Source organism: Pseudophryne corroboree, unplaced genomic scaffold (genome assembly GCF_028390025.1).
Source record: "Pseudophryne corroboree isolate aPseCor3 unplaced genomic scaffold, aPseCor3.hap2 scaffold_1532, whole genome shotgun sequence".
NCBI lineage: Eukaryota > Metazoa > Chordata > Amphibia > Anura > Myobatrachidae > Pseudophryne > Pseudophryne corroboree.
The window spans coordinates 43,866-66,183 of record NW_026968164.1 but is presented as its reverse complement, the minus strand read 5'-3'; the positions used below and the strand labels follow the sequence as shown (position 1 = coordinate 66,183).

The 22,318-nt window shown below is 43.2% G+C and overlaps 5 non-coding genes across 5 annotated transcripts; 1 reads left to right on the top strand and 4 right to left on the bottom strand.

The window, feature by feature from the left end:
* Positions 1–5,804: 5,804 nt before the first annotated feature.
* Positions 5,805–5,968, bottom strand: LOC135000245 (U1 spliceosomal RNA). The gene has a single exon (XR_010202223.1). It is a non-coding gene; the product is annotated as a U1 spliceosomal RNA (small nuclear RNA).
* A 1,965-nt stretch (positions 5,969–7,933) lies between these two features.
* Positions 7,934–8,096, bottom strand: LOC135000248 (U1 spliceosomal RNA). The gene has a single exon (XR_010202225.1). It is a non-coding gene; the product is annotated as a U1 spliceosomal RNA (small nuclear RNA).
* A 152-nt stretch (positions 8,097–8,248) lies between these two features.
* LOC135000244 (U1 spliceosomal RNA) lies at positions 8,249–8,412 on the bottom strand. The gene has a single exon (XR_010202222.1). It is a non-coding gene; the product is annotated as a U1 spliceosomal RNA (small nuclear RNA).
* A 675-nt stretch (positions 8,413–9,087) lies between these two features.
* On the bottom strand, positions 9,088–9,250 carry LOC135000246 (U1 spliceosomal RNA). Its single transcript, XR_010202224.1, has one exon. It is a non-coding gene; the product is annotated as a U1 spliceosomal RNA (small nuclear RNA).
* A 3,898-nt stretch (positions 9,251–13,148) lies between these two features.
* On the top strand, positions 13,149–13,222 carry TRNAN-AUU (transfer RNA asparagine (anticodon AUU)). The gene has a single exon. It is a non-coding gene; the product is annotated as a tRNA-Asn (tRNA).
* Positions 13,223–22,318: the final 9,096 nt, after the last annotated feature.

The following is a 22,318-nucleotide window of genomic DNA, read 5'->3' as shown; positions in this document are numbered from 1 at the left end:
GGTTGATTCGTCACCTTCACCACCGGAATCAGTGCCTGTGTCTGGGTCTGTGTCGACCGACTGAGGCAAGGGGCGTTTTACAGCCCCTGACGGTGTTTGAGGCGCCTGGACAGGCACTAATTGAGTGTCCGGCCGCCTCATGTCGGCAAACGACTGCTTAAGCGAGTTGACGCTATCCCGTAATTCCACAAATAAAGGCATCCATTCTGGTGTCGACCCCCTAGGAGGTGACATCCTCATATTTGGCAATTGCTCCGCCTCCACACCAATAACGTCCTCATACATGTCGACACACACGTACCGACACACAGCAGACACACAGGGAATGCTCTATACGAAGACAGGACCCACTAGCCCTTTGGGGAGACAGAGGGAGAGTCTGCCAGCACACACCAAAAAGCGCTATATATGACAGGGATAGCCTTATGATTAAGTGCTCCCTTATAGCTGCTTTTATATTAATATATTGCCATTTATTTTGCCCCCCCTCTCTGTTATACCCTGTTTCTGTAGTGCAGTGCAGGGGAGAGACCTGGGAGCCTTCCTGACCAGCGGAGCTGTGACAGAAAATGGCGCCGTGTGCTGAGGAGATAGGCCCCGCCCCTTTTTCGGCGGGCTCGTCTCCCGCTATTTAGTACATTTAGGCAGGGGTAAATATCTCCATATAGCCTCTGGGGCTATATGTGAGGTATTTTTAGCCTTTTTAAAGGTTTTCATTTGCCTCCCAGGGCGCCCCCCCCCCCAGCGCCCTGCACCCTCAGTGACTGCCGTGTGAAGTGTGCTGAGAGGAAAATGGCGCACAGCTGCAGTGCTGTGCGCTACCTTAAGAAGACTGCAGGAGTCTTCAGCCGCCGATTCTGGACCTCTTCTTGCTTCAGCATCTGTGAGGGGGCCGGCGGCGTGGCTCCGGTGACCATCCAGGCTGTACCTGTGATCGTCCCTCTGGAGCTTCATGTCCAGTAGCCAAGAAGCCAATCCATCCTGCACGCAGGTGAGTTCACTTCTTCTCCCCTCTGTCCCTCGTTGCAGTGATCCTGTTGCCAGCAGGAATCACTGTAAAATAAAAAACCTAAGCTAAACTCTCTAAGCAGCTCTTTATGAGAGCCACCTAGAATTGCACCCTTCTCGGCCGGGCACAAAAATCTAACTGGAGTCTGGAGGAGGGTCATAGGGGGAGGAGCCAGTACACACCACCTGACCTGTAAAAGCTTTACTTTTGTGCCCTGTCTCCTGCGGAGCCGCTATTCCCCATGGTCCTTTCAGGAACCCCAGCATCCACTTAGGACGATAGAGAAAGATAATTTTAAAGCCTCCTGTTAGGCCATCATCTACACGACATAGCCCTGAATTTTCCAATGCGCAGCTCTTTGCAAAAGAGAGATATTGGCAAGGAAAAGCTGTCTTGTACCTTTGCATTTTTCTCCCAAACGAAGGACACTAGAAAGAAAATTTTAAAGCCTCCTGTTAGGCCATCATCTACACGGCATAGCCCTGAATTTTCCAATGCGCAGCTCTTTGCAAAAGAGAGATATTGGCAAGGAAAAGCTGTCTTGTACCTTTGCATTTTTCTCCCATACGAAGGACACTAGAAAGAAAATTTTAAAGCCTCCTGTTATTCCATCATCTACACGACATAGCCCTGAATTTTCCAATGCGCAGCTCTTTGCAAAAGAGAGATATTGGCAAGGAAAAGCTGTCTTGTACCATTGCATTTTTCTCCCAAACGAAGGACACTAGAAAGAAAATGTTAAAGCCTCCTGTTAGGCCATCATCTACACGACATAGCCCTGAATTTTCCAATGCGTAGCTCTTTGCAAAAGAGAGATATTGGCAAGGAAAAGCTGTCTTGTACCTTTGCATTTTTCTCCCAAACGAAGGACACTAGAAAGATAATTTTAAAGCCTCCTGTTAGGCCATCATCTACACGACATAGCCCTGAATTTTCCAATGCGCAGCTCTTTGCAAAAGAGAGATATTGGCAAGGAAAAGCTGTCTTGTACCTTTGCATTTTTCTCCCAAAAGAAGGACACTAGAAAGAAAATTTTAAAGCCTACTGTTAGGCCATCATCTACAAGACATAGCCCTGAATTTTCCAATGCGTAGCTCTTTGCAAAAGAGAGATATTGGCAAGGAAAAGCTGTCTTGTACCTTTGCATTTTTCTCCCAAACGAAGGACACTAGAAAGAAAATTTTAAAGCCTACTGTTAGGCCATCATCTACAAGACATAGCCCTGAATTTTCCAATGCGTAGCTCTTTGCAAAAGAGAGATATTGGCAAGGAAAAGCTGTCTTGTACCTTTGCATTTTTCTCCCAAACGAAGGACACTAGAAAGATAATTTTAAAGCCTCCTGTTAGGCCATCATCTACACGACATAGCCCTGATTTTTACAATGCGCAGCTCTTTGCAAAAGAGAGATATTGGCAAGGAAAAGCTGTCTTGTACCTTTGCATTTTTCTCCCAAACGAAGGACACTAGAAAGATAATTTTAAAGCCTCCTGTTAGGCAATCATCTACACGACATAGCCCTGAATTTTCCAATGCACAGCTCTTTGCAAAAGAGAGATATTGGCAAGGAAAAGCTGTCTTGTACCTTTGCATTTTTCTCCCAAACGAAGGACACTAGAAAGAAAATTTTAAAGCTTCCTGTTAGGCCATCATCTACACGGCATAGCCCTGAATTTTCCAATGCGCAGCTCTTTGCAAAGGAGAGATATTGGCAAGGAAAAGCTGTCTTGTACCTTTGCATTTTTCTCCCAAACGAAGGACACTAGAATGAAAATTTTAAAGCCTCCTGATAGTGCTTCATCTACACGGTATAGCCCTGAATTTTCCAATGCGCAGCTCTTTGCAAAAGAGAGATATTGGCAAGGAAAAGCTGTCTTGTACCTTTGCATTTTTCTCCCAAACGAAGGACACTAGAAAGATAATTTTAAAGCCTACTGTTAGGCCATCATCTACACGACATAGCCCTGAATTTTCCAATGCGCAGCTCTTTGCAAAAGAAAGATATTGGCAAGGAAAAGCTGTCTTGTACCTTTGCATTTTTCTCCCAAACGAAGGACACTAGAAAGAAAATTTTAAAGCCTCCTGTTAGGCCATCATCTACACGACATAGCCCTGAATTTTCCAATGCGCAGCTCTTTGCAAAAGAGAGATATTGGCAAGGAAAAGCTGTCTTGTACCTTTGCATTTTTCTCCCAAACGAAGGTCACTAGAAAGAAAATTTTAAAGCCTCCTGTTAGGCCATCATCTACACGACATAGCCCTGAATTTTCCAATGCGCAGCTCTTTGCAAAAGAGAGATATTGGCAAGGAAAAGCTGTCTTGTACCTTTGCATTTTTCTCCCAAACGAAGGACACTAGAAAGAAAATTTTTAAGCCTCCTGTTAGGCCATCATCTACACGGCATAGCCCTGAATTTTCCAATGCGCAGCTCTTTGCAAAAGAGAGATATTGGCAAGGAAAAGCTGTCTTGTACCTTTGCATTTTTCTCCCAAACGAAGGACACTAGAAAGAAAATTTTAAAGCCTCCTGTTAGTGCTTCATCTACACGGTATAGCCCTGAATTTTCCAATGCCCAGCTCTTTGCAAAAGAGAGATATTGGCAAGGAAAAGCTGTCTTGTACCTTTGCATTTTTCTCCCAAACGAAGGACACTAGAAAGAAAATTTTAAAGCCTCCTGTTAGGCCATCATCTACACGACATAGCCCTGAATTTTCCAATGCGCAGCTCTTTGCAAAAGAGAGATATTGGCAAGGAAAAGCTGTCTTGTACCTTTGCATTTTTCTCCCAAACGAAGGACACTAGAAAGATAATTTTAAAGCCTCCTGTTAGGCCATCATCTACACGACATAGCCCTGAATTTTCCAATGCGCAGCTCTTTGCAAAAGAGAGATATTGGCAAGGAAAAGCTGTCTTGTACCTTTGCATTTTTCTCCCAAACGAAGGACACTAGAAAGATAATTTTAAAGCCTCCTGTTAGGCCATCATCTACACGACATAGCCCTGAATTTTCCAATGCGCAGCTCTTTGCAAAAGAGAGATATTGGCAAGGAAAAGCTGTCTTGTACCTTTGCATTTTTCTCCCAAACGAAGGTCACTAGAAAGAAAATTTTAAAGCCTCCTGTTAGGCCATCATCTACACGACATAGCCCTGAATTTTCCAATGCGCAGCTCTTTGCAAAAGAGAGATATTGGCAAGGAAAAGTTGTCTTGTACCTTTGCATTTTTCTCCCAAACGAAGGACACTAGAAAGAAAATTTTAAAGCCTCCTGTTAGGCCATCATCTACACGACATAGCCCTGAATTTTCCAATGCGCAGCTCTTTGCAAAAGAGAGATATTGGCAAGGAAAAGCTGTCTTGTACCTTTGCATTTTTCTCCCAAACGAAGGACACTAGAAAGAAAATGTTAAAGCCTCCTGATAGGCCATCATCTACACGACATAGCCCTGAATTTTCCAATGCGCAGCTCTTTGCAAAAGAGAGATATTGGCAAGGAAAAGCTGTCTTGTACCTTTGCATTTTTCTCCCAAACGAAGGACACTAGAAAGAAAATTTTAAAGCCTCCTGTTAGGCCATCATCTACACGACATAGCCCTGAATTTTCCAATGCGCAGCTCTTTGCAAAAGAGAGATATTGGCAAGGAAAAGCTGTCTTGTACCTTTGCATTTTTCTCCCAAACGAAGGACACTAGAAAGATAATTTTAAAGCCTCCTGTTAGGCCATCATCTACACGACATAGCCCTGAATTTTCCAATGCGCAGCTCTTTGCAAAAGAGAGATATTGGCAAGGAAAAGCTGTCTTGTACCTTTGCATTTTTCTCCCAAACGAAGGACACTAGAAAGATAATTTTAAAGCCTCCTGTTAGGCCATCATCTACACGACATAGCCCTGAATTTTCCAATGCGCAGCTCTTTGCAAAAGAGAGATATTGGCAAGGAAAAGCTGTCTTGTACCTTTGCATTTTTCTCCCAAACGAAGGTCACTAGAAAGAAAATTTTAAAGCCTCCTGTTAGGCCATCATGCTTCGTGTGTCAGGAGCATGTGAGTGTCAGGTGCGTGTGTGTGTCAGGCGCTGCGTGTGTCAGGCGCTGCGTGTGTCAGGCGCTGCGTGTGTCAGGCGCTGCGTGTGTCAGGCGCTGCCTGTGCGTTAGGCGCTGCGTGTCTGTGTGTGTCAGGCGCTGCGTGTCTGTGTGTGTCAGGCGCTGCGTGTGTGTCAGGCGCTGCCTGTGCGTGTGTGCCAGGCGCTGCCTGTGCGTGTGTGTCAGGCGCCGCGTGTCTGTCAGGCGCCGCGTGTGCGTCAGGCGCCGCGTGTGCGTCAGGCGCCGCGTGTCTATGTGCGTCAGGCGCCGCGTGTCTATGTGCGTCAGGCGCCGCGTGTGAGTGTGTGCGTGTGTGTCAGGTCCGTGTGAGTGTCAGGTGCTGCGTCTGTGTGTGCGTGTGTCAGGTGCTGCGTGTGAGTGTGTGCGCGTGTGTCAGGTCCGTGTGAGTGTCAGGTGCTGTGTGTGTGTGTGTCAGGTGCTGTGTGTGTGCGTGTGTGTCAGGTGCTGTGTGTGTGTGTGTGTGTGTGTCAGGTGCTGTGTGCGTGTGCGTCCAGCGCTGCATATGCGTATGCGTGTCAGGCGTTGCATGTCTGTGTGTGTCAGGCGCTGCGTGTCTGGGGGGGGTGGCCGGACACACAGCTGAGAGGGGGGGGGGGTGGCTGGACACACAGCAGAGAGGGGAGGGTGACCGGACACACGGCAGGGAGGGGAGGGGGTAGGGGGTGGCCGAACACAGCAGGAAGAGGGGGGAGTTGACCAGAAGAAAGCACAAACACAGTCCCCCACTACCACAAATAATGCAGTTGAGTTTCCCACATTTGGGGAAATCACAGGGGTCAGCATACCCAGAATGCAATGAATGAACCTCACCCTGGGAGAACAATCTTCATGACCATGGTATCTCCTATGCAAAATAAGTATGATTTGGGATAGGGCTGGGGAGGGCCGCTGCAGCCCTTGTAGATTCTTATAAATAAAAGTTCTTCTTTTCTTGTCAAAATTAATAGCTAAGAATAGGCTGCCTGAGGCAGCCCCCTCTTAAGTGGCCTGCTACTGAAGGCACCAACTACAAACTGAGCTCCCTGTTCATGGAAGCGAGGTTATAGAGGAGGGGGCGCTGAGCATCTTGGGAACAGTCAAAAGCTTTGAGCCTGTTGGTGCCTCAGATCAAGATCCTACTCTACACCCCAATGTGAATCCTTGTGGAGTCCAGTGTACCCCACAGAAGAAATGAATGTGTCACACCCATTGGCAGCAACATTAGAATAGCTGCTGATGGGCACAATTGAGAAAGGAAGGGGGGAAAACATTTGAATCCAGCACATATATGTAATTTGAATATGTAATTTGTACCTTCCTACTTTAAAATGTAATGGATGAACCTCACCCTGTGAGAACTATCTTCATGATCAAGAGATCTCATACGCAAGAAAAGCATGTGCTGGGATAGGGCTGTGGAGGGCGGCTGCTCGGGCACACACCCGTCAAGTTAAGGAGATTCAACTGAGGAAGCACAAGGGAACTGCAGGGAGACCACATATTTTCAGATGAACATGAGAGGGCGGAAGGCTGCCTAATACTGAAGCACCCTCAAACATCAAACCATATGCAACAACTAGTACAAGCATTCCTGGGGAAAGGTCTGCAGCAGACGGATTTGCATACGGTGATGTCATCCAAGCAATGGGCATAGTTGGCTGCAACCCTCGTCTGCATATGAAAAGAGAAAATGGTCACGCAGGGCATGGCGGCCTTTGTGGGGTTGCGCTTGGATGACCCCTAGATCGCTTTATACACCCCCATCAGTGTGGGGCTCATGTTGGCCATGCCCAAGCCCCTGAAGCATTCAAGCTGATTTCTTGCAGCAGCTGGACCCAGTAACAGCTCCAGAGTTGCTCTACAAGACAAGTAAAAGGGTGTGAGCCCTGCAGCACCACCTGTAGTTTGCATACACACATATATAGGACAGCATCTCTTATATGCCCCAGGGGCAATAAAATAGTAGCCTTATCTAGGGTATCCGTCCATGCCGCTACAGCACTACACACCCAGGCCGACGCAATTGCCGGTCTGAGTAAGGTACCTGAATGTGTATAAATGGACTTCAGGGTAATCTCCTGTTTGCGGTCAGCAGACTCTTTGAGGGTAGCCGTATCCTGGGACGGGAGGGCTACCTTCTTGGATAAGCGTGTTAATGCTTTGTCCACCCAAGGGGAGGATTCCCATCGTAACCTATCCGTTGATGGGAAAGGGGAATCCTTTTGGAAATCTGCAGGAGATTCCCAAGCTTTTTCACATAACTCGTTCAGCTCGTGTGAGGGGGGAAAGGTTACCTCAGGCTTCTTTCCCTTGTACATATGTACCCTCTTGTCAGGGATAGGGGGCTCCTCTGTGATGTGCAAAACATCTTTTATTGCCATAATCATATATCAAATGTATTTTGCCAATTTTGGCTGTAACTTTGCATCATCGTAATCGACACTGGAGTCAGAATCCGTGTCGGTATCTGTGTCAACAATCTGGATAGTGGGCGCTTATGAGACCCTGACAGTCCCTGCGACATAGGATTAGGCATTGGTTGAGACCCTGACTGTCCCAAAGCTTCTGCCTTGTCTAATCTTTTGTGCAATGAGTTTACACTAGCATTTTAAACATTCCACATATCCATCCAATCAGGTGTCGGCGGAGACACCACGTTCATTTGCTCCCGCTCCTCTCTAATATAGCCTTCTTCCTCAGACATGTCGACACACGTGTACCGACACACTACACACACAGGGAATGCTTTTTCTGAAGACAGTTTCCCCACAAGGCCCTTTGGAGAGACAGAGAGAGAGTATGCCAGCAGACAGCAAACTAGGCTGGAGAGAGACCTAAGACAAAGAAATCTGAATTATATGAAAGCCGACCAGTGGAAACACAAATTATGCAGCCAAGTTTCCCACATTTGGGGAAATCACAGGGGCAGCACACCCAGAGTGCAATGGGTGAGTCTTGCCCTGGGAGAAGCACCTTCATGATCATAGTATCTCACCTGGCAGGTAAGTAGGAGTTGGGCTAGAGCTGGGGAGGGTCGCTGCTCGGGCACCCCCCTGTCAAATGAAGGAGATCCAACTGAGGCAGCACAAGGGAACTCTCGAAAGAAGAACAAGGCTAGAGGAAGATCTGAGACAAAGAAATCTGACTTTTACCAGAGCTGACCAGAGGAAAGCACAAACACAGTCCCCCACTACCACAAATAATGCAGTCGAGTTTCCCACATTTGGGGAAATCACAGGGGTTAGCATACTCAGAATGCAATGAATGAACCTCACCCTGGGAGAACAATCTTCATGACCATGGTATCTCCTATGCAAAATAAGTATGATTTGGGATAGAGCTGGGGAGGGCCGCTGCTCAGGCACATCTCTGTCAAGTAAAGGAGATTCAACTGAGGCAGCACAAGGGAACTCTCATCTGGGGACAACAACTGCAGGGAGAACACATATTTTCAGATGAACATGGGAGGGCAGAAGGCTGCCTAATACTGAAGCACCCCCAAACAACAAACCAAATGCAACAACTAGTACAAGCATTCCTGGGGGAAGGCCTGCAGCAGATGGATTTGCATACGGTGATGTCATCCAAGCAGTGGGTCAAAGTTGGCTTCAACCCTCATCTGCATATGAAAAGAGAAAAGGGGCGTGCAGGGCATGGCGGCCTTTTGCGGCGCTTGGATGACCCCTAGTTCGCATTAAACACCTCCACCCTCCTTCGGTGTGGGGCTCATGTTGGCTATGCCCCAGCCCCTGAAGCATTCAAGCTGATTTCTTGCAGCAGCTGGGCACTGTAACAGCTCCAGAGCTGCTCTGTAAGGCAAGTAAAAGGGTGTGGGCACTGCAGCACTACCTGTAGTTCGCATTGTGCGTTGGAAGGCACAAAGTAAGCAGACAGGAGGAGAAGTCAGGATAGTGCACAAGGGTATAGAAGGGAGGGGCTCAAAAAAAAAAGAAGTGGAAACAGACAGCAAACTAGGCTGGAGAGAGACCTGAGACAAAGAGATCTGAATTATATGAAAGCAGACCAGTGGAAACACAAATTATGCAGTCAAGTGTCCCACATTTGGGGAAATCGCAGGAGCAGCACACCCAGAGTGCAATGGGTGAGCCTTGCCCTGGGAGAAGCACCTTCCTGATCATAGTATCTCACTTGGCACGTAAGTAGGAGTTGGGCTAGAGCTGGGGAGGGTCGCTGCTCGGGCACCCCCCTGTCAAGTGAAGGAGATCCAACTGAGGCAGCACAAGGGAACTCTCAAAAGAAGAACAAGGCTAGAGGAAGATCTGAGACAAAGAAATCTGACCTGTTTTTCCCAAGAGGAAACTATATTAGGAATGCAGACATATGATGGTGGCCCTGTTGGCACCACCGATAACTGACTGGGTAAATGTTTCAGTAATATCAGAGTAAGGTTGGATAAATCTGTGTCCCAGACACAGACGTAGAGAATAGATGTGATATTCATGGCTATGTTTCTTTTCCCTCAGGCCCCGCTGGGTCGCAAAAATGTTATTTTGCCCAGTTACTACACACTGATACTGACACGGATACTGATACTTATGTCGACCATAAGTTTCCTGATTAGATCCAATATTGGCAAGGAGCATTCAGTACATGATTGTGGATATTATGGACATATTAAAATCACTGAAGACCCTGCTGTTCCTGACAAAGGGGTCTATATGTATGTATATATAGATATATAATGAAAGCTGATGTAACGTTCCTCCATCTCTGTTTGAGAAAGTCTGGGCCAGCTCGACAAAATGGTTTCAAATCCCCAAAAGGATTCTGGTTGTTTATTCATTTCCCGCCGCGGACAGAATACAAATACATGTGCATGGGTGAGTAGTAGTATTCAAGAATTGGTCGAATACCTTGTCATCCGATATAGATACCCTGGAGAGATGGGATACTCCTTACGTTGTATCATATCAAGGACACTGCAGCATACTTACGTGAGACTGCAAGGGATATAGGACTCTTGAGTTCACGGGCCAATTTCATGGCAGTGTCGGATAGGAGGGCATTGTGGATTCACCAAGAGAATGCTGATGCTGACTCCAAGAAGAAAGGGAGTCTCTTCCCTATGAAGGTGAAGCCTTGTTTGGTGATATCTAATTAGCACACAGGTAAGGAATTAAGAAAATCTTTATTTAAGGGTGAAGATGTTTCTCACAAAATCGTTGCCCCAATGCATCGTTGAAATTCAAGCTGGAAAGATGATTTTAATATATCACTTGTACATTTTGTATTGCTCTTCTGGTGACAATGTAGTTTGTTTTTGTCAATTACCATTTTAATAATAGGGTAAAGAAAATTAAGTGGATTTTTGAAAGAAAACAATACTGTCAATATACTATTAAAACAAATTAAAATGGTAAAAGTTATTGTACTTTAAGTAAAAATAAAAGAGACAAAATATCAATCCCAGTTTTGGATTACTTTAATTAACAAAAAAAAATGCATATAGCAGAGGATAGTTTCAATCTGCCTACCTCTGGGTTATGGGCCCAGCATGCTTCCATTGCTGTACTCTGCTGCACATGTAAGTGCAAGAGATCCTGAAGCACTCACTCATCATGGGAAAGTACCAATGTGTTTCTTCGTTGGTTGATAGAAGAAACATCTTACAAAAACTCTCCAGATTATTGACTTTTTTAAGTTTTTCTAGGAAACGTTTTAGATGAATGCTTATTAGCATTTGTCAGTATGTACTTTTGCAAAGTGTCTCTGTGGCGCAATCAGTTAGTATGTACGGCTATTAACCAAAAGGTTAGTGGTTCAATCCCACCCAGGGACGTAATTGACCTTGTTATCAGATTTTTGTGATCTTTAAGTAGACAAGTCAAATTTCATACCCCCTGTTATTGTGTAGGGTACCTGGCCTTCTCTGATGTAATCAGAGTTAGATTTGATTCAGTGATTTTATAAAAAAAGCTAGGAAGCACAATTTAGCAGTGGGTAGCAGAGAAAAAAAATATGCTGGCAGAAAAATCCAATTGAGTGATTAAACAGCTCTTTATTTTCTGGCTTTATTTTTATGCTAACAAATTTGTTCTCTGAAAAGTGTCCACAAAGCCAAGTCTCTGATTAACACCTTTGTAAGGATGGTTTTTCACCTATTACTAAATTAAACTTGCTTCATTGGAAAGGCAGCAAGATGCATCCTCATTTCAATGTCTACTGAAATAATACAGGTTGACACCAGGAAACATTAACGCCACTGCATCCTTGCTGCTTTCTCATGTGGAAGTCTGTTTAATGTGAAAACAAGGTGATATCTAATTAGCACACAGGTAAGGAATTAAGAAAATCTTTATTTAAGGGTGAAGATGTTTCTCACAAAATCGTTGCCCCAATGCATCATTGAAATTCAAGCTGGAAAGATGATTTTAATATATCACTTGTACATTTTGTATTGCTCTTCTGGTGACAATGTAGTTTGTTTTTGTCAATTACCATTTTAATAATAGTGTAAAGAAAATTAAGTGGATTTTTGAAAGAAAACAATACTGTCAATATACTATTAAAACAAATTAAAATGGTAAAAGTTATTGTACTTTAAGTAAAAATAAAAGAGCCAAAATATCAATCCCAGTTTTGGATTACTTTAATTAACAAACAAAAAAATGCATATAGCAGAGGATAGTTTCAATCTGCCTACCTCTGGGTTATGGGCCCAGCATGCTTCCATTGCTGTACTCTGCTGCACATGTAAGTGCAAGAGATCCTGAAGCACTCACTCATCATGGGAAAGTACCAATGTGTTTCTTCGTTGGTTGATAGAAGAAACATCTTACAAAAACTCTCCAGATTATTGACTTTATTAAGTTTTTCTAGGAAACGTTTTAGATGAATGCTTATTAGCCTTTGTCAGTATGTACTTTTGCAAAGTGTCTCTGTGGCACAATCAGTTAGTGTGTACGGCTTTTAACCAAAAGGTTGGTGGTTCAATCCCACCCAGGGACGTAATTGACCTTGTCATCAGATTTTGGTGATATTTAAGTAGACAAGTCAAAATTTCAAACCCCCTCTTATTGTGTAGGGTACCTGGCCTTCTCTGATGTAATCAGAGTTAGATTTGATTCAGTGATTTTATAAAAACATCTAGGAAGCACAATTTAGCAGTGGGTTGCAGAGAAAAAGAAATATGCTTGCAAAAAAATCAAATTGCTTGATTTAACAGCTCTTAATTTTCTTGCTTAATTTTTATGCTAACAAATTTGTTCTCTGAAAAGTGTCCACAAAGCCAAGTCTCTGATTAACACCTTTGTAGGGATGGTTTTTCACCTATTACTAAATTAAACTTGCTTCATTGGAAAGGCAGCAAGATGCATCCTCATTTCAATGTCTACTGAAATAATACAGGTTGACACCAGGAAACATTAACGCCACTGCATCCTTGCTGCTTTCTCATGTGGAAGTCTGTTTAATGTGAAAACAAGGTGATATCTAATTAGCACACAGGTAAGGAATTACGAAAATCTTTATTTAAGGGTGAAGATGTTTCTCACAAAATTGTTGCCCCAATGCATCATTGAAATTCAAGCTGGAAAGATGATTTTAATATATCACTTGTACATTTTGTATTGCTCTTCTGGTGACAATGTAGTTTTTTTTGTCAATTACCATTTTAATAACAGGGTAAAGAAAATTAAGTGGATTTTTGAAAGAAAACTATACTGTCAATATACTATTAAAACAAATTAAAATGGTAAAAGTTATTGTACTTTAAGTAAAAATAAAAGAGCAAAAATATCAATCCCAGTTTTGATTACTTAAATTAACAAAAAAAATGCATATAGCAAAGGATAGTTTCAATCTGCCTACCTCTGGGTTATGGGTCCAGCATGCTTCCATTGCAGTACTCTGCTGCACATGTAAGTGCAAGAGATCCTGAAGCACTCACTCATCATGGGAAAGTACCAATGTGTTTATTCGTTGGTTGATGGAAGAAACATCTTACAAAAACTCTCCAGATTATTGATTTTTTTATGTTTTTCTAGGAAACGTTCTAGATGTATGCTTATTAACCTTTGTCAGTATGCACTTTTTGCAAAGTGTCTCTGTGGCGCAATCGGTTAGTGTGTTCGGCTATTAACCGAAAGGTTGGTGGTTCAATCCCACCCAGGGACGTAATTAAACTTGTGATCAGATTTTGGTGATATTTAAGTAGACAAGTCAAAATTTCAAACCCCCTCTTATGGTGTAGGGTACATGGCCTTCTCTGATGTAATCAGAGTTAGATTTGATTCAGTGATTTTATAAAAAAACAGCTAGGAAGCACAATTTAGCAGTGGGTTGCAGAGAAAAAAAATATGCTGGCAGAAAAATCCAATCGAGTGATTAAACAGCTCTTCATTTTCTGGCTTTATTTTTATGCTAACAAATTTGTTCTCTGAAAAGTGTCCACAAAGCCAAGTCTCTGATTAACACCTTTGTAAGGATGGTTTTTCACCTATTACTAAATTAAACTTGCTTAATTGGAAAGGCAGCAAGATGCATCCTCATTTCAATGTCTACTGAAATAATACAAGTTGACACCAGGAAACATTAACGCCACTGCATCCTTGCTGCTTTCTCATGTGGAAGTCTGTTTAATATGAAAACAAGGTGATATCTAATTAGCACACAGGTAAGGAATTAAGAAAATCTTTATTTAAGGGTGAAGATGTTTCTCACAAAATCGTTGCCCCAATGCATCATTGAAATTCAAGCTGGAAATATGATTTTAATATATCACTTGTACATTTTGTATTGCTCTTCTGGTGACAATGTAGTTTGTTTTTGTCAATTACCATTTTAATAATAGGGTAAAGAAAATGAAGTGGATTTTTGAAAGAAACCAATACTGTCAATATACTATTAAAACAAATTAAAATGGTAAAAGTTGTTGTACTTTAAGTAAAAATAAAAGAGCCAAAATATCAATCCCAGTTTTGGATTTCTTTAATTAACAAAAAAAATGCATATAGCAGAAGATAGTTTCAATCTGCCTACCTCTGGGTTATGGGCCCAGCATGCTTCCATTGCTGTACTCTGCTGCACATGTAAGTGCAAGAGATCCTGAAGCACTCACTCATCATGGGAAAGTACCAATGTGTTTCTTCGTTGGTTGATGGAAGAAACATCTTACAAAAACTCTCCAGATTATTGACTTTTTAAAGTTTTTCTAGGAAACGTTTTAGATGAATGCTTATTAGCCTTTGTCAGTATATACTTTTACAAAGTGTCTCTGTGGCGCAATCAGTTAGTATGTACGGCTATTAACCAAAAGGTTGGTGGTTCAATCCCACCCAGGTACCTAATTGACCTTGTTATCAGATTTTGGTGATCTTTAAGTAGACAAGTCAAAATTTCAAACCCCCTGTTATGGTGTAGGGTACCTGGCCTTCTCTGATGTAATCAGAGTTAGATTTGATTCAGTGATTTTATAAAAACAGCTAGGAAGCACAATTTAGCAGTGGTTTGCAGAGAAAAAAAATATGCAGGCAGAAAAATCCAATTGAGTGATTAAACAGCTCTTTATTTTCTGGCTTTATTTTTATGCTAACAAATTTGTTCTCTGAAAAGTGTCCACAAAGCCAAGTCTCTGATTAACACCTTTGTAAGGATGGTTTTTCACCTATTACTAAATTAAACTTGCTTCATTGGAAAGGCAGCAAGATGCATCCTCATTTCAATGTCTACTGAAATAATACAGGTTGACACCAGGAAACATTAACGCCACTGCATCCTTGCTGCTTTCTCATGTGGAAGTCTGTTTAATGTGAAAACAAGGTGATATCTAATTAGCACACAGGTAAGGAATTAAGAAAATCTTTATTAAAGGGTGAAGATGTTTCTCACAAAATCGTTGCCCCAATGCATCATTGAAATTCAAGCTGGAAAGATGATTTTAATATATCACTTGTACATTTTGTATTGCTCTTCTGGTGACAATGTAGTTTGTTTTTGTCAATTACCATTTTAATAATAGGGTAAAGAAAATTAAGTGGATTTTTGAAAGAAAACAATACTGTCAATATACTATTAAAACAAATTAAAATGGTAAAAGTTATTGTACTTTAAGTAAAAATAAAAGAGCCAAAATATCAATCCCAGTTTTGGATTACTTTAATTAACAAACAAAAAAATGCATATAGCAGAGGATAGTTTCAATCTGCCTACCTCTGGGTTATAGGCCCAGCATGCTTCCATTGCTGTACTCTGCTGCACATGTAAGTGCAAGAGATCCTGAAGCACTCACTCATCATGGGAAAGTACCAATGTGTTTCTTCGTTGGTTGATAGAAGAAACATCTTACAAAAACTCTCCAGATTATTGACTTTTTTAAGTTTTTCTAGGAATCGTTTTAGATGAATGCTTATTAGCAATTGTCAGTATGGACTTTTGCAAAGTGTCTCTGTGGCGCAATCAGTTAGTGTGTACGGCTATTAACCAAAAGGTTGGTGGTTCAATCCCACCCAGGGACGTAATTGACCTTGTTATCAGATTTTGGTGATCTTTAAGTAGACAAGTCAAATTTCATACCCCCTGTTATGGTGTAGGGTACCTGGCCTTCTCTGATGTAATCAGAGTTAGATTTGATTCAGTGATTTTATAAAAACATCTAGGAAGCACAATTTAGCAGTGGGTTGCAGAGAAAAAGAAATATGCTGGCAAAAAAATCAAATTGCGTGATTAAACAGCTCTTCATTTTCTGGCTTTATTTTTATGCTAACAAATTTGTTCTCTGAAAAGTGTCCACAAAGCCAAGTCTCTGATTAACACCTTTGTAGGGATGGTTTTTCACCTATTACTAAATTAAACTTGCTTCATTGGAAAGGCAGCAAGATGTATCCTCATTTCAATGTCTACTGAAATAATACAGGTTGACACCAGGAAACATTAACGCCACTGCATCCTTGCTGCTTTCTCATGTGGAAGTCTGTTTAATGTGAAAACAAGGTGATATCTAATTAGCACACAGGTAAGGAATTAAGAAAATCTTTATTTAAGGGTGAAGATGTTTCTCACAAAATTGTTGACCCAATGCATCATTGAAATTCAAGCTGGAAAGATGATTTTAATATATCACTTGTACATTTTGTATTGCTCTTCTGGTGACAATGTAGTTTGTTTTTGTCAATTACCATTTTAATAATAGGGTACAGAAAATGAAGTGGATTTTTGAAAGAAAACAATACTGTCGATATTCTATTAAAACAAATTAAAATGGTAAAAGTTATTGTACTTTAAGTAAAAATAAAAGAGACAAAATATCAATCCCAGTTTTGGATTACTTTAATTAACAAAAAAAAATGCATATAGCAGAGGATAGTTTCAATCTGCCTACCTCTGGGTTATGGGCCCAGCATGCTTCCATTGCAGTACTCTGCTGCACATGTAAGTGCAAGAGATCCTGAAGCACTCACTCATCATGGGAAAGTACCAATGTGTTTCTTCGTTGGTTGATGGAAGAAACATCTTACAAAAACTCTCCAGATTATTGACTTTTTAAAGTTTTTCTAGGAAACGTTTTAGATGAATGCTTATTAGCCTTTGTCAGTATGAACTTTTGCAAAGTGTCTCTGTGGCGCAATCAGTTAGTATGTACGGCTATTAACCATAAGGTTGGTGGTTCAATCCCACCCAGGGACCTAATTGACCTTGTTATCAGATTTTGGTGATCTTTAAGTAGACAAGTCAAAATTTCAAACCCCCTCTTATGGTGTAGGGTACCTGGCCTTCTCTGATGTAATCAGAGTTAGATTTGATTCAGTGATTTTATAAAAACAGCTAGGAAGCACAATTTAGCAGTGGGTTGCAGAGAAAAAAAATATGCTGGCAGAAAAATCCAATTGAGTGATTAAACAGCTCTTCATTTTCTGGCTTTATTTTTATGCTAACAAATTTGTTCTCTGAAAAGTGTCCACAAAGCCAAGTCTCTGATTAACACCTTTGTAAGGATGGTTTTTCACCTATTACTAAATTAAACTTGCTTCATTGGAAAGGCAGCAAGATGCATCCTCATTTCAATGGTAAGTCAACCTTCTTGCCCTATGTTCCCTGTCAACGGATGAAGACGCATCATTATCTACCGCAGTCATTTTGGCCCAATAGATATGCAAGAAGTTTAGATTCCCCTTTCTTTGCAGGTAGAGGAAGGAAAAGGAAGAGGTCTGTAGCCTCTTCAAGATTGCAGGACCAGAGATTGTCCTCTGCTTCTGCCAAATCCACTGCATGACACTGGGGCTTTCTTGCAGGAGCCCACACCAGTGGGGCCACGTCTAAAACTCTTCAGTCAGTTCTGGATTCATTCGGACCTGGACTCGTGGGTTTTACAAATAGTGTCCCAAGGGTACAAACTGGGGTTTCAAGACGTTCCCCCTCACCGATTGTTCAAATTGGCCTTAGTCAGCAGGGAGAAGGTTTTTATTCAAGCCTCTTCGTGGTCCCGAAGCCTGACGGCTCAGTCAGACCAATCTTAAATCTGAAATCCCTCAATTTCTTCCTAAAGAAATTCAATTTCAAGATGGAATTTTCTCAGGGCAGTGATCTCCAGTCCGGAGGACGGAGATTTCATGGTTTTGGTAGACATAAAGGATGCCTACTTACATGTTCCCATTTAGCCACTGCCTCAAGCTACCTAAGGTTTGCAATTCAGGATTGTCATGACCAATTTCAGACATTGCCGTTTGGTCTGTCCACGGCTCCGAGGATTTTCACCAGGGTGATGGTGGAAATTATGGTTCTCCTTCGCAAGCAAGGAGTCACAATTATCCCGTACTTGGATGATCTCCTGATAAAGGCGAGATCCAGGGACCAGTTGGTGCAAAACATTGCACTCTCCCTGACAGTTCTTCAACAACATGGTTGGCTCCTAAACTTGCCAAAATCGCAGTTGGTCCCAATGACGCGGTTGTTGTTTTTGGGAGTCATACTGTTAGGCGCCGGGGTCCGCTTGATGGTCTGCGCGGCCCGGCGCCTAGCAACTAGAGACGCCGTGCACGTACAGCCGCCGGCTCCCTAGCAACGCTAGACGCCGGGTGCGCTGAGCCGCACGGACCCTAGCAACGGGGACGCCACTGGCGGACCGCGTTCCCCGTTGCTAGGCTTTAGGAAATTAAGATATTCACCTGCTCTCTGGCCGTGCAGCAAGGCAGCTGCACGGCATTTATTCTAATCAGCCTTTAGCAGCTGATTGGAGGACTCCTTGTTAAATACACTCCCAGGGCTTCTCACAGACGCCGGTAATAGCTTCCTGCATGCTGCCTTTGTTTGCTGAGAGTCTGTTTCCAGTCCTGCTGTATCCGGTCATTCCAGTCCGCAGAAGTCCGGTATTCGGGAGTTGTCATCTCATCCCAAGAGGTCGTTTGGTTCCCTGGAGTCCTGACTGATCACCGTTTTATATCCAGTGGTGTTCGTGAGTTGCGGCTCTGCCGTGTGTTGCGGCTCAGCCGCTTTACCTTTTATATTTTGTGTTTGGAGCATTTGCGGAGGGTTCCGCTTCCACAAGTCCTCTCTGGTACTTGGCGGTGCCGGGTAGGAGAATTGGACAAGTGGATATTTTGGTTGTCCTTTTTCCTGGCGGTTTCTCCGCACATATTATAGTTTTGAGTTTGCTTAGCCCCTGGCCTGGTTGTTTAGTTAGAGGGCCTCTTGTTATCACCCTGTCTCAGGTTTGGTTTCCCTTTGTCTCTCATTAAGACCGGGGGGCATCAAAGTTGGGCAGACATAATCCGCCCTTCAAACGCGGCTGCCAAGGGCTCAAGAAACCATAGTCTCGCAGGGGATTTCTGACAACATGGGTGAGACAACAGAGTTAGGGCGCCAGGGGCTATTTTCCTGTCCTGCTCCCTTCCCCAGCATTCCGTTCCAGTGCTCCAGTCCTTGCCATAAGATCTTCTCTGACCAGAGTGCTGGAATCATAACATTATTACCGGCCATACCAAAACTTAAAATTAAACGGGGTTTAATTTTTTCTCATTCAGTTTTGTGAGAGTTTATCGGCCTCATGAATCCAACAGGTTTAGGGCCAAATCCTGGTCAGCTCTTAGTCAGCCAGATTCAAGAACTTACTCAGATGGTTCAGGATCTTTTTCTTCGGGTGAAGTCGCAGGAAGATCTTTTGCGAGCTTCCCCAAGGGTAGTCCCTGAACCAAAGATGCATTTGCCTGACCGTTTTTCTGGTGATAGAAAAGAGTTTTTTAATTTTTAAGAATCCTGTAAACTTTATTTTCGTTTAAGACCGACTTCCTCGGGTACTGAATCTCAGCGGGTCGGGTTTATTATTTCTTTGCTCCAGGGGGATCCTCAGACCTGGGCATTTGGTTTAAGAGCAGAGGATCCGGCATTGTTGTCAATTGACGCTTTTTTTGAGTCTTTAGGGCTCTTGTATGATGACCCTGATAGAGAGGCGTCCGCTGAAAGTCAGTTGCGCGCTCTCAGACAGGGTAGAAATCCTGCAGAGGTTTATTGTACGGAGTTTCGCCGTTGGTCGAACGACTGTGGCTGGAATGACCCAGCCCTGCGCAGTCAGTTTCGCCTCGGCTTATCAGAGTCTATAAAAGACAGTCTCCTTCAGTACCCCGCTCCTGAGACTCTCGATAAACTCATGGAGCTTTCTATTAAGATTGATCGTCGTCTCAGAGAGCGGAGGGCTGAAAAAGGAGCACCTGTAAGGTCAAGTCCGTGTGTATATTCCATTCCTGAAGACGTAGAGGAGACCATGCAGATGGGTCTCTCCCGGCTGTCTCCTGAAGAAAGAGCCAGAAGGCAAAATTCTGGTCTTTGTCTGTACTGTGGGGGTAAGGGACATTTTGCTCGTAATTGTCCAAACAAGTCGGGAAACGCTTTGACCAGGTGAATTGTGAGGGGGTTCACCTAGGTCTGCAGCTTATCTCCTCGAATAACTCCCTTTTAGTCCCAGTTAAAGTTTCCTTTGGCAGCCTCAGTTCTTTGGTGTCGGCTTTTGTTGACAGTGGAGCTGCAGGAAACTTTATGGATTTAACTTGGGCTAAGGCCTTAGGCATTCCTCAGTTACCTTTGGGTAGGTGTGTCACCATGCATGGCTTAGATGGGAGTCCGCTGTCTAATGGGATTATTTCTCTCCGTACACCCCCTGTACTACTTACAGTAGGAGCTCTACATTCCGAGAAAATCGAGTTCTTTCTTACACATTGCCCAGCAGTTCCAGTTGTTCTGGGTCACCCTTGGCTGGCCTTTCATAATCCCACCATTGATTGGCGGTCGGGGGAGATTTCACATTGGGGTACTTTTTGTGATAAGGAATGTATCACGTTTCCAGTCAGAGTAGCAGCTATCATTCCAGAACTCATTCCGGTGGAATACCAGGAGTTTGCTGATGTTTTCTCCAAAGGCAATGCGGACATTCTGCCTCCCCATCGGCCTTATGATTGTGCTATTGAGTTAATTTCTGGTGCCGCATTGCCAAAGGGAAGATTATATGCATTATCCGGGCCAGAAACTGCGGCTATGAATGATTATGTAAAGGAGAGCCTTGAGAAAGGATTTATTAGACCATCAAAATCTCCTTTAAGTGCAGGCTTCTTCTTTGTGGAGAAAAAGGATGGCTCGCTTAGACCTTGCATTGATTTTAGAGCCCTGAATAAGATCTCAGTTAAAAACACCTATCCTTTGCCGTTGATTTCTGTACTCTTTGATCAGTTACGTTCTGCTGTGATTTTTTCTAAAATTGACCTTAGAGGAGCGTACAACCTCATCCGAATTAAATCTGGAGATGAGTGGAAAACGGCCTTCAGTACTCAGTCGGGTCACTACGAATACCTGGTGATGCCGTTCGGCCTGTCCAATGCTCCGGCAGTTTTTCAAGACCTCATTAACGATGTGCTCCGTGACTTCCTAGGGAAATTCGTGGTCGTTTACTTAGACGACATCCTGATTTTTTCTAAATCAATGGAACAACATGTTACCCAGGTGCGTCTGGTTCTTCAAAATTTATGTGAGAATCATTTATATGCCAAGCTGGAGAAGTGTGAGTTTCATGTCACGGAAGTATCTTTTTTAGGGTACATAATTTTCCATGGAACCAAAGAAACTCCAGGCCATCCTTAGTTGGGCGCAACCCACCAATTTAAAAGCAATTAAGCGTTTTTTAGGGTTTGCGAATTATTATAGAAGGTTCATTCATTCTTTTTCTGACCTGGTTGCTCCCATTGTAGCTCTGACAAAGAAAGGAGCGGATCCTACCAACTGGTCGCGTGAAGCTGAGTTGTCCTTTCGGGCCTTGAAACAAGCCTTTGTCTCGGCTCCAGTCCTCAGACATCCTAATCCGGAATTGCCCTTTGTGGTGGAGGTTGATGCCTCGGAGGTTGGAGTGGGGGCTATCCTTTCTCAAAAGGATCCGGAGTCTCTGGAGTTACATCCTTGTGCCTTTATGTCCAGGAAATTCTCCTCCGCTGAATCCAACTATGACGTTGGTAATCGGGAGTTACTGGCGGTAAAATGGGCTTTCGAGGAGTGGAGGCATTGGCTGGAGGGAGCAAAACATACTATTTCGGTATTGACTGACCATAAGAACCTGCAATAGATTGAATCGGCTAAGCGGCTTAATGCCCGGCAGGCACGTTGGGCATTATTTTTTTTACGCGTTTCAAATTTATAATCACTTTCAGGCCTGGTTCCAAGAATACTAAGGCTGATGCCCTGTCACATAGCTTTCTTCCGGTTCACAATAACAATCCTGTTACCCCCATACTTCCATCTTCGGTCATCTGGGCGGGCCTCACACAAGATTTATTTACCCAGTTAAAACAGCTTCAACACCAAGCTCCTAGAATTACTCCTGCTGGTCGTCTTTACGTCCCTGAGTTTTTGAGAGTTACTGTTTTAACGGAATTCCATGATAACAAAGTTTCAGGGCATCCAGGAGTCTCTAAGACATTGGAGTTAGTCTCTCGCTCAGTATGGTGGCCTGGTCTTTCTAAAGACGTCAAGGAATTTGTTTATTCATGTCAGGTTTGTGCACAGCATAAGGTTCCCCGTTCCTTGCCCATCGGGCAACTTATGCCCTTAAATGTTCCTCTCAGGCCATGGTCTCATATTTCCATGGATTTTGTGGTTGACCTTCCCCTTTCAGCCGGATTCCGAGTCATATGGGTGGTAGTGGACCGTTTTAGTAAAATGGCTCATTTTATTGCTCTTCCCCGATTGCCTTCTGCCCAAGGGTTGGCAGTTTTGTTTCTCCGCCATGTATTCAGGCTTCAT